Source organism: Macaca nemestrina, chromosome 19, assembly GCF_043159975.1.
Source record: "Macaca nemestrina isolate mMacNem1 chromosome 19, mMacNem.hap1, whole genome shotgun sequence".
Taxonomy (NCBI): Eukaryota; Metazoa; Chordata; class Mammalia; order Primates; family Cercopithecidae; genus Macaca; species Macaca nemestrina.
In genome coordinates this window covers 9,827,616-9,836,565 of record NC_092143.1, presented here as the reverse complement: position 1 = coordinate 9,836,565, position 8,950 = coordinate 9,827,616, and the positions used below count along the sequence as shown (strand labels likewise).

Sequence of the window (8,950 nt, the reverse complement as noted above, 5' to 3'; positions counted from 1 at the left end):
ATAAGCTACAGGAGAAGTCATGAATCTTTATGAATGAGGAAACATATGCATAAGCAATAAAGCTTCCTGCTTCTCCAAGGGATCCATGTTCAGAAAATGGCCATGTTAGCATGATCAGAGGACGGAGTGTTCAGCCTTCTGACTTCAAAAGGTGAACCAGAGGACACAGAAATCCTAACTGCACATTCCTTGTAGAGTCCATGGTCTGTGGTGTCTTATCAGGCAAAAAGGAGGGGCAGTGTCAGGTTGGTCAATAGTAGTGGAGTCATTTGAAAGACTGGTTTCTGTTTCGCTCTTAGGGAAGAAAGCCTAATGCTGGCCAGCAAGGGAGGGGCCCATTGAGGTGTGTCTACCCCATCCCGTCATGGCCAAGAACTCAGTTTTCAAGGTTACTCTGGGGTCTCCTGGGCCAAGAGGGGGTCCATTCAGTGAGTTGAAGGGTTTAGTATTTCATTTTTTATTTCTCGTGGGTTTTTCTAGCAGGCCAATAAAAAACAACAAACATGCATCGAAGAAGTACTGTGGCTGCCTTTTTTTTTTTTTTTTTTTTTTTGAGACAGAGTTTCATTCTTGTTGCCCAGGCTGGAGTGCAATGGCTCGATCTTGGCTCACCACAACCTCTGCCTCTGGGTTCAAGTGATTCTCCTGCCTCAACCTCCCTAGTAGCTGGGATTACAGGCATGCACCACCACGCCTGGCTAATTTTGTATTTTTAGTAGAGACAGGATTTCTCCATGTTGGTCAGGCTGGTCTTGAACTCCCTACCTCAGGTGATCCGCCTGCCTTGGTCTCCCAAAGTGCTGGGATTACAGCCACCGCACCCAGTCCTGTGGCTGCCTAATATCTAATACTAATATTACCTAGGTATTACGAACTGAACTGTGTCTCCCCCAGATTGATATGTTGAAGCCTTAACCCCCAACTGTGACTATAATTGAAGACAGGACCTATAAGGAGGTAATTAAGGTTAAATGAGGTCAGAAAGGTGGGGCTCTGGATAGATATTGTGTCCTTTCACGAAGAGATACCAGAGAGCCCTCTCTCTTTCCCCTGGACAGGCGCAGAAGGAAGAGGTCACGTGAGCCCACAGCAAGAAGGCTGCTATCTGCTGGCCAAGAGAAGTGTTCTCAGAATGACACCACCTTGTGGCCACCTTGATCTTGGACTTCCAGCTTACGGAACTGTGAGAAATACATTTTTGTTGTGGAAGTCACCCTGTTTATGATATTTTGTTATGGCAGCCTGAGCTATGATATATGGAATGCCTATTTATTATTTTTTAATGTCTATGTCAATCTTATCAGGTAGCTACTGTCATTAGCCCAATGTTGCAAACTGAGGTTTATGGAACTAACTTGTCCAATGTCACGCAGCTGGTCACTGGAAGAACCAGGAATTAAATTAAAGTCTTCTGATTCCAATTTTTTTTTTTTTTTTCTTTTTTCGAGATGGAGTCTTGCTGTGTCATCCAGGCTGGAGAGCCATCGTGCGATCTCGGCTCACTGCAACCACTGCCTCCCAGGTTCAAACGATTCTCCTGCCTCAGCCTCCTGAATAGCTGAGATTACAGGTGAGTGCCACCACGCCCAGCTGATTTTTATATTTTTAGTAGAGATACGATTTCGCCATGTTGGCCAGGCTGGTCTCAAACACCTGACCTCAAGTGATCTACTCACCTTGGCCTCCCAAAGTGCTGGGATAACAAGCCTGAGCCACCTCACCCTGCCTCTGATTTTAAATTCCATACTATTATGATTGCTCAGATTATTTTAATTTTTTCAGTAATGTGTTACTTTCATCATTGAACCTCGTAAATAGTTGTGTAACTTTTGGTTTTCCCATCACCTAAAATAAAACAGTACATTACTAAAACTGCTGTAGCTTTACTTTAACTGTTTGTTTTTCAAAACATCAGTAATTATATTTCAGTGAGTTGTCTTGATTTTATATGGCTGGGTATAGAAAGAAGAGTAACTCCACTTTACAGATGGCATGGCCAGGAATAATCATGGTTCCCGTCGTTTTTGGCCGGAGAATTTTAAAAGAATATTGAAAAAAATTAGTGCTTTAGAGGAGATTATGCTAATGATTCTGCTATCGGCAGGTCACCCCAAGAGAAATAAGTCTCAGCCCATCAACTTGCTGATGCTACAACTTCTCTGAGAGAGGTGAGGATGTTCTCAAAGTAGGCAAGAATACTCATTATTGAAAAGGTAAAACATGATTTAAAAGACTGGTGAGAAAAGTTGTTTTCTAGAAGCACAACAAACATCACGAGGAAGCCATGTTGCTTATCTGCAGGCTTTGATATTTCTGTGTTGGATTAGTCTTTGATATTTGGAAATCAGATCATCATTATTGGAGCAGTGGTGTTCTTAATGAGGGAAAAAAAAAAACATCTAAAGCGAACTAAATGGTGGAGAGGAAAGTCTGTAAATGTTAAGAGGTGAGTTGGGAATGCATGGAGGAGCTCTGACTTGGAGCCAATTCGAATAGGACTGAGAGAAGTAGTGGATCATACGATAGGCGTTTAATAACAGCTTGCAGACAAGGTTCAACAAGGACCTGTCAAAAGTAACTCTTCCAAATACCGTGATAGAGTTAAGGCAGAGGACATCTTTGCATTGTTTAATTATGAATTACTTCTTAATTATAAATAGCTACAGAGAAAATCAGCCGGGTGCGGTGGCTCACACCTGTAATCCCAGCACTTTGTGAGGCTGAGGTGGGCAGATCACCTGAGGTCAGGAGTTCGAGACTAGCCTGGCCAACATGGTGAAACCCTGTCTCTACTAAAAATACAAAAGTCAGCTGGGCACGGTGTCAGGCACCTGTAATCTCAGCTACTCGGGAGGCTGAGGAAGGAGAATCACTTGAAGCTGGGAGACGGAGGCTGCAGTGAGCCGAGATCATACCACTGCACTTCAGCCTGGGCAATAATAGAGTGAGACTCTGTCTCAAAAAAAAAAAAAAAAAAAAGAGAGAAAATCATGGCCAACAGGTGTGTGTCTGCTCCTCAGCCCTATCGAAGCTCAACATGTTGCCATATTAGCTTTAGATTTGAAATGAGGACACTTTAAAATGCCATGTTTGCTCCAGGTTTAAAATGAGAACAAATTACAGAGACACTTACCCCCTCTGTAATACCTTCCTCTCCTGTTACCCTCTTCTTCCCTTCTTTCCCAGAGGAGGGTTTAGTGTTTATTATTTCCATGAGATTTTTTTTTTTTTAATGGCATTTCATTACTTAGGTAAATACCTGTAAGTTACAGATAATATTCGCAGAGGGTTGAATGCTGGCCCTCCCACAGGCTATGTCCATATCCTGATCCTCTGCAACCTGTGAGTGTGCCCTTACTTGGAAAGTGTCTTGGCAGATACAGAAAAGATATGATCCTGCACCATCTGGTGGACCCTAAATCCAATAACAAGTGTCCTTAGAAGAGAGAAAAGAGAAGGGCGTGTGAATATGGAGGCAGAGACTGGGGTGATATGGCCACAAGCCAAGGAAGTCCTGGAGCCACCAGAAGCTGGAAAGGGCCAGGCAGGAACCCGTAGGGCCTTTGAAGGAGTGCTGCCTGCTGGTGCCTTGGATTCCAACTTTTGGCCTCCAAAAGTGTGAGGGGATACATTTCTGTTGTCAGCTACCCAGTTCGTGCTAATTTGTTATGGCAACCCTAGGCAACTGATGCAGTATTGATTTGCATCTTTCAGACTAATGTAATGGTATGTGACTGTATCAGTCTACAACCTCCTTTTTCTCAGGATTTGATATTTATCCATAATGCTACATACAATTTTATTTCATTCCTTTCCTTTGTTCTGTAGTGTTCTACTGTATGACTTTATTTCTAACCAGCTGTGTGACCTTAGGCTTATTTCTGTTTGTCTTAATATCCTAATCTGTAAAATGGGGAAAATAGTCACTAAAAATAGTGGAAGTATTAAAATTCATAAAAACCTATCTACCTCATAGAGTTCTTTTGAAAGTTAAATAAGTTAATATTTTTAACATTCTTACAGTAGAACATTCCTGATAGTAATTGCCCTATGTTAATTAAAAAATCTATTTATCTATTTGATTGCTGATGGATTTGTAGGTTATGCTTTGCCATCATCATAACCAACAGAGCTATGAGCTGTGTGTATCTCCTGGTCCACATGTGCAAGAATTTCTCAATTGTCTATGCCTAGAGGTGGAATTTCTGAGTGTTTTGGGATTTCTGAGTATACCTTTAACTTTATGAGATTTTACCCAGTTGTTCTCCAGAGTGGCTGTAACCATAGTCTTTCCTCTTGAAATAAATGAAGTTTGTCCATGTCTTTGTCAATGCTTATTATTATTAGAGTATGGATTTTTTGCTTCTCTGATGGATGTGAAGTGGTTTAATTTCAGTATTCCATTTAACTATTATTTTTCATATTACTAGTGAAATTAAGCATCTTGTCAAATGTTTCTTGACTCTGTTTCCTATTCTGTGAACGGTGGGTTTGTAACCCCCATCTCTCTTTATATTGGATAGTTTATCTTTTTCTTATTTATCACCCTTTGTGGATTCTAGACACTTGCCTTTCTTTAAGTATTGTATTTCTTGAGATAGAGTCTCACTTTGTTGCCCAGGCTGGAGTGCAGTCCCAGCTCACTGCAACCTCCACCTTCCTGGTTCAAGTGATTCTCCTGCCTCAGCCTCCCAAGTAGCTGGGATTACAGGCACCTGCCACCAGGCCTGGCCTTGTAGTATTTATTTATTTATTTATTTATTTATTTTTGCAGAGATGGAGTTTCGCCATGTTGGCCAGGCTGGTCTCAAACTCCTGACCTCAGATTAGCCACCTGCCTCAGCCTCCCAAAGTGCTGAGATTACAGGTATGAGCCACCGCGTCTGGCCGACACTTGCCTTTCTTTAAGTATTGCATCTTTTGTATCAGTTTGTGCTTGTCTTTTCACTTTGTTTATGGTTCTTTTGTTTCATGAAAGTTTTAAAAAAATTTATGTTGTCAAATATACCTTTTTTTTTTTTATCATTTGTTCTTTTAAAGAGATCTTGTTTGAAAAATCATTTTCTACCATAAAGTCATAAAATCTTGCTCTTATAATTCTTTTAAATGTTTTAATGGATTTGATTTTCATGCCTGGGGTTTTAGTAGGCTTTGAATTATTTCTGTATATGATGTAAGTGAGGGATACAATATTTTCCATATGGATGACCAGTTTTCTCAGATTTATTGAAAAGACTGGTATGTGTCCAGCCTCTCTGAAACACTGATCTACTTAGTACTGCCTAGTACTGCAACAAACTCACTCTCCTAATTAAGTATGGTTTTGTAATCATCCTTATTATCTAATAGGCAAGATCTTATCCTTCCCTGCCATGTTTTGTCTTTAGAAATGTCTTTGCTCTTCTATATTAAGAATATACATGTTCAGTTATAAGAAAAAACTTATTTACAATTTTAAACATTGGAGTTTCACTGATATTTTTAGTAAAATTCTAATGTATCTATGTGTCTTACCATTGACTAACATGGATCACATCTCTACTATTCACAATCCTTTACTGTATGTCCTTCGAGGATATTTTTAGTTTTCTCTATAAAGGTCTTGTCCACTTTTAAGGAGATTTATTCATTTGAATCTTATGGTTTATGTTATTTCTTTTGCCTCCATTTGTTCTATTATAGTTCATGCTTAGTTATAAAATAACTTAATTATAAGCTTAAAAATAAGCTTAAAATAAGCTTAATTATATCATTTATTTTATTATTTATTGATTTTTTGTTTTTGCTTTTTTGAGACAGGGTCTTCCTTGTTGCCCAGGCTAAAATGCAGTGGTGCAATCATGGCTAACTGCAACTTCGATCTCCCAGGCTCCAGTGATCCTCCCATCTCAGCTTCCTGAGTAGTCAGGACTATAGGCATGTACCACCATACCCAGCTAATTTTTGTATTTTTTGTAAAGATGGGGGTCTCGCTGTGTTACCCAGGTTGGTCTTGAACTCCTGGGCTCCAGTGATCCAGCTGCCTCGCCTCCCAAAGTGCTAGGATTACAGGTTGAGCCACCGCGCTTGGCCTATTTGTTTAAAGTAGTTGCTGAACTCTTTGAACAGTTTTGCTTGCATTTTTAATGGTGACACATTTTCTACAAATTAGGAATTTTATAGAAATGTTATCTCCAGTCTTCTACTTTTTGTACCACTTATTTCTTTTTCTCAATTTAATTGTATTAGTTAGGTTAAGTAGAAATGTTATTAGGTATCCTTCATATGGGGCATTCTTGCCCCTGAATTAAATGGGAATGTGAGTTAATCTCTTTCGTAGTGACGAGTGAATGGGAAGGATCTTCGTATTCTTCCCATCCTTGCACTGTGGTGGTTAGACATGTAAGAAGACATTGGAGAGACAAATAGAAAACATACCGTGAACAGGGCTTCTGGCAAAATTCCTCTCGGCTCCACCCGAGCTGGTGATCTCAGTCTCCTGTATAGGACAATATATGTCTTTTCATCATCACTAGTTGTTCATTCATTCATGATTTTATTTTTATTTATTTATTTTTTGAGACGGAGTCTTGCTCTGTGCCCCAGGCTGGAGTGCAGTGGCGCGATCTCGGCTCACTGCAAGCTCCGCCCCCCCGGGTTCACGCCATTCTCCTGCCTCAGCCTCCCGAGTAGCTGGGACTACAGGCGCCTGCCACCTTGCCCGGCTAATTTTCTTGTATTTTTAGTAGAGACGGGGTTTCACTGTGTTAGCCAGGATGGTCTCGATCTCCTGACCTCGTGATCCGCCCGTCTCGGCCTCCCAAAGTGCTAGGATTACAGGCTTGAGCCACCGCGCCCGGCCTCATTCATGATTTTGTAAGATGAATAAATTAGTAGTTTACCTCCAAAAAATGGCAGGCAGTGTTCAGGAACTTGGAGGGAGGGGAATGACTACAGTCTAACCTATGTCTCACAGCTGAAGGGAGCTTGGGATGTAACCAGGCATACTTGCTTCTCTCTCCTGGCTTAGTGGCCAGAGGTAGCAGCGTGTAAGCGGTTAAGCCCACGGCTTTAGGGTACCCAAAGCTTCTCCTTTATATTTGAAGCTGAGTTAAAGTCAGATAAACTGCACTCTATTGCCTAGGCCAGAGTGCAGTGTTGTGATCATAGCTCACTGCAGCCTCAGACTCCTGGGCTCAAGGAATCCTTTTGCCTCAGCCTCCTGAGTAGCTGGGATTACAGGTGCGTGACACTACACCTGGCTAATGTTTTATTTTTTGTAGAGACAGGGTCTCACCATGTTGCTTAGGCTGGCCTCAAGTGATCCTCCCGTCTGGCCTCCCAAAGTGCTGAGATTACAGGAGTAAGCCACTGTAAGGAGTAAGCCTTGGATTTTTTTTTTTGAGACGGAGTCTTGCTCTGTTGCCCGGGCTGGAGTGCAGTGGCCAAATCTCAGCTCACTGCAAGCTCCGCCTCCAGGGTTTATGCCATTCTCCTGCCTCAGCCTCCCTAGTAGCTGGGACTACAGGTGCCCGCCACCTCGCCCAGCTAGTTTTTTGGTATTTTTTAGTAGAGACGGAGTTTCACCGTGTTAGCCAGAATGGTCTCGATCTCCTGACCTCGTGATCCGCCCGTCTCGGCCTCCCAAAGTGCTGGGATTACAGGCTTGAGCCACCGCGCCCGGCCCAAGCCTTGGATCTTAAATGTAATTTTAAAAAGCTGAACTTCGTGTACCTTTCCAAACTTCACAAGGAGCATCTTTCAAAAAATGCTAATCTAAGTCATTCATATAATTTGAATATTTATAATAGAAAATTATTCAATTAGGCTACTATAGTCATTTTTCAGGAGAAATTAGTGATAGTGTAAATTTTTTGTCCAGGATGCAATGTCCTGCTGAATCTTTCATGCATTACTGTCTTTCCCTAGAATGTTTACTTTTTGCATATTCTAAGGAATAGCATCCTTATTTTGCATATTCTAAGGAATTTGCATATTCTAAACAAATAGCATCTCTTTATGCCAGAAATTTAGATGTCAACAAAACTGCGTGGCTTCCTGGGGAACTCTGCAATTTTTGCTTCACGAATGGGCAGGAGCCCAGCAAGTCCTGCCTCTTTGTCCACACTTAACAGGCTGGCACCCTGAGGAGTTATTTAATTTAGAAAAGTGCTCCCAGTACTGCCTTCTACTCTTTATCTTAAATAGGCAAGTCTTCTTCCTAAGAAAAGAAATCAGAAGAAGCTCCCTGCTGAAAAGAAAGCTTATCAACCACCGAGTCCCCAGGAGAAGCTGTTTCCTGCCTAATGGTAGGAATTATCTGTCTGGGCTTTTTGCTGTTAACTGCAAAGACCCTTGGGCACACTCAAGCTTTCAAGAAGCCGTGTATCCTCTGCCCTGTCATGGGAACCTGATCTGGCTGTTTTGCTGAGTCAAAGCACTGGATACTGCAGTCAGCTACTTCAAGCCGCTGGCTTCCCCCTTTGGATTGTTTCTTTCATCTTTACTCTCAAAATCTCATCCATTCTTCAGTCTGTGCTCAAATATACCTTTGTCCTTGAGACCTGGGAAGGCTTCCTGTGTCCACTTCTCTCTTCTCACATTTGCTCTGTGTTATCTGTTTATACCTCTTGTTTTCGTGGAACAAAGCTTGGGCTTTGGAGGTCGACCTTGGTTCAAATCCTGGCTCTGTATCTCACTGTGTGAAGACGCTGGACAGATTTCTTGATTTTTATGATCCTCTATTTCCTCATTTATAAAATAGAGATAATAATGCCAAATGTCACCATATTTGTGTAAAAAATAAATATGTATATAAATCATTTGACATGTTGTCTATCAAACACTCGACCATATATTGTATTCTTCCTTCTTCCTGTTACAGGTAGTTACATATGAGCAGGGCAGGAGAGGGCTCTCCCTCACCCCTACCCACTGGGAATGTCGGGTGATGGTTTGGCAATTATCATAT

General features: G+C 41.5%; 1 pseudogene; it reads left to right on the top strand.

Moving 5' to 3' along the window:
* The window catches only part of LOC105476936 (small ribosomal subunit protein uS5 pseudogene), a 325,515-nt pseudogene that overhangs the window by 2,812 nt on the left and 313,753 nt on the right, over nucleotides 1-8,950 (top strand).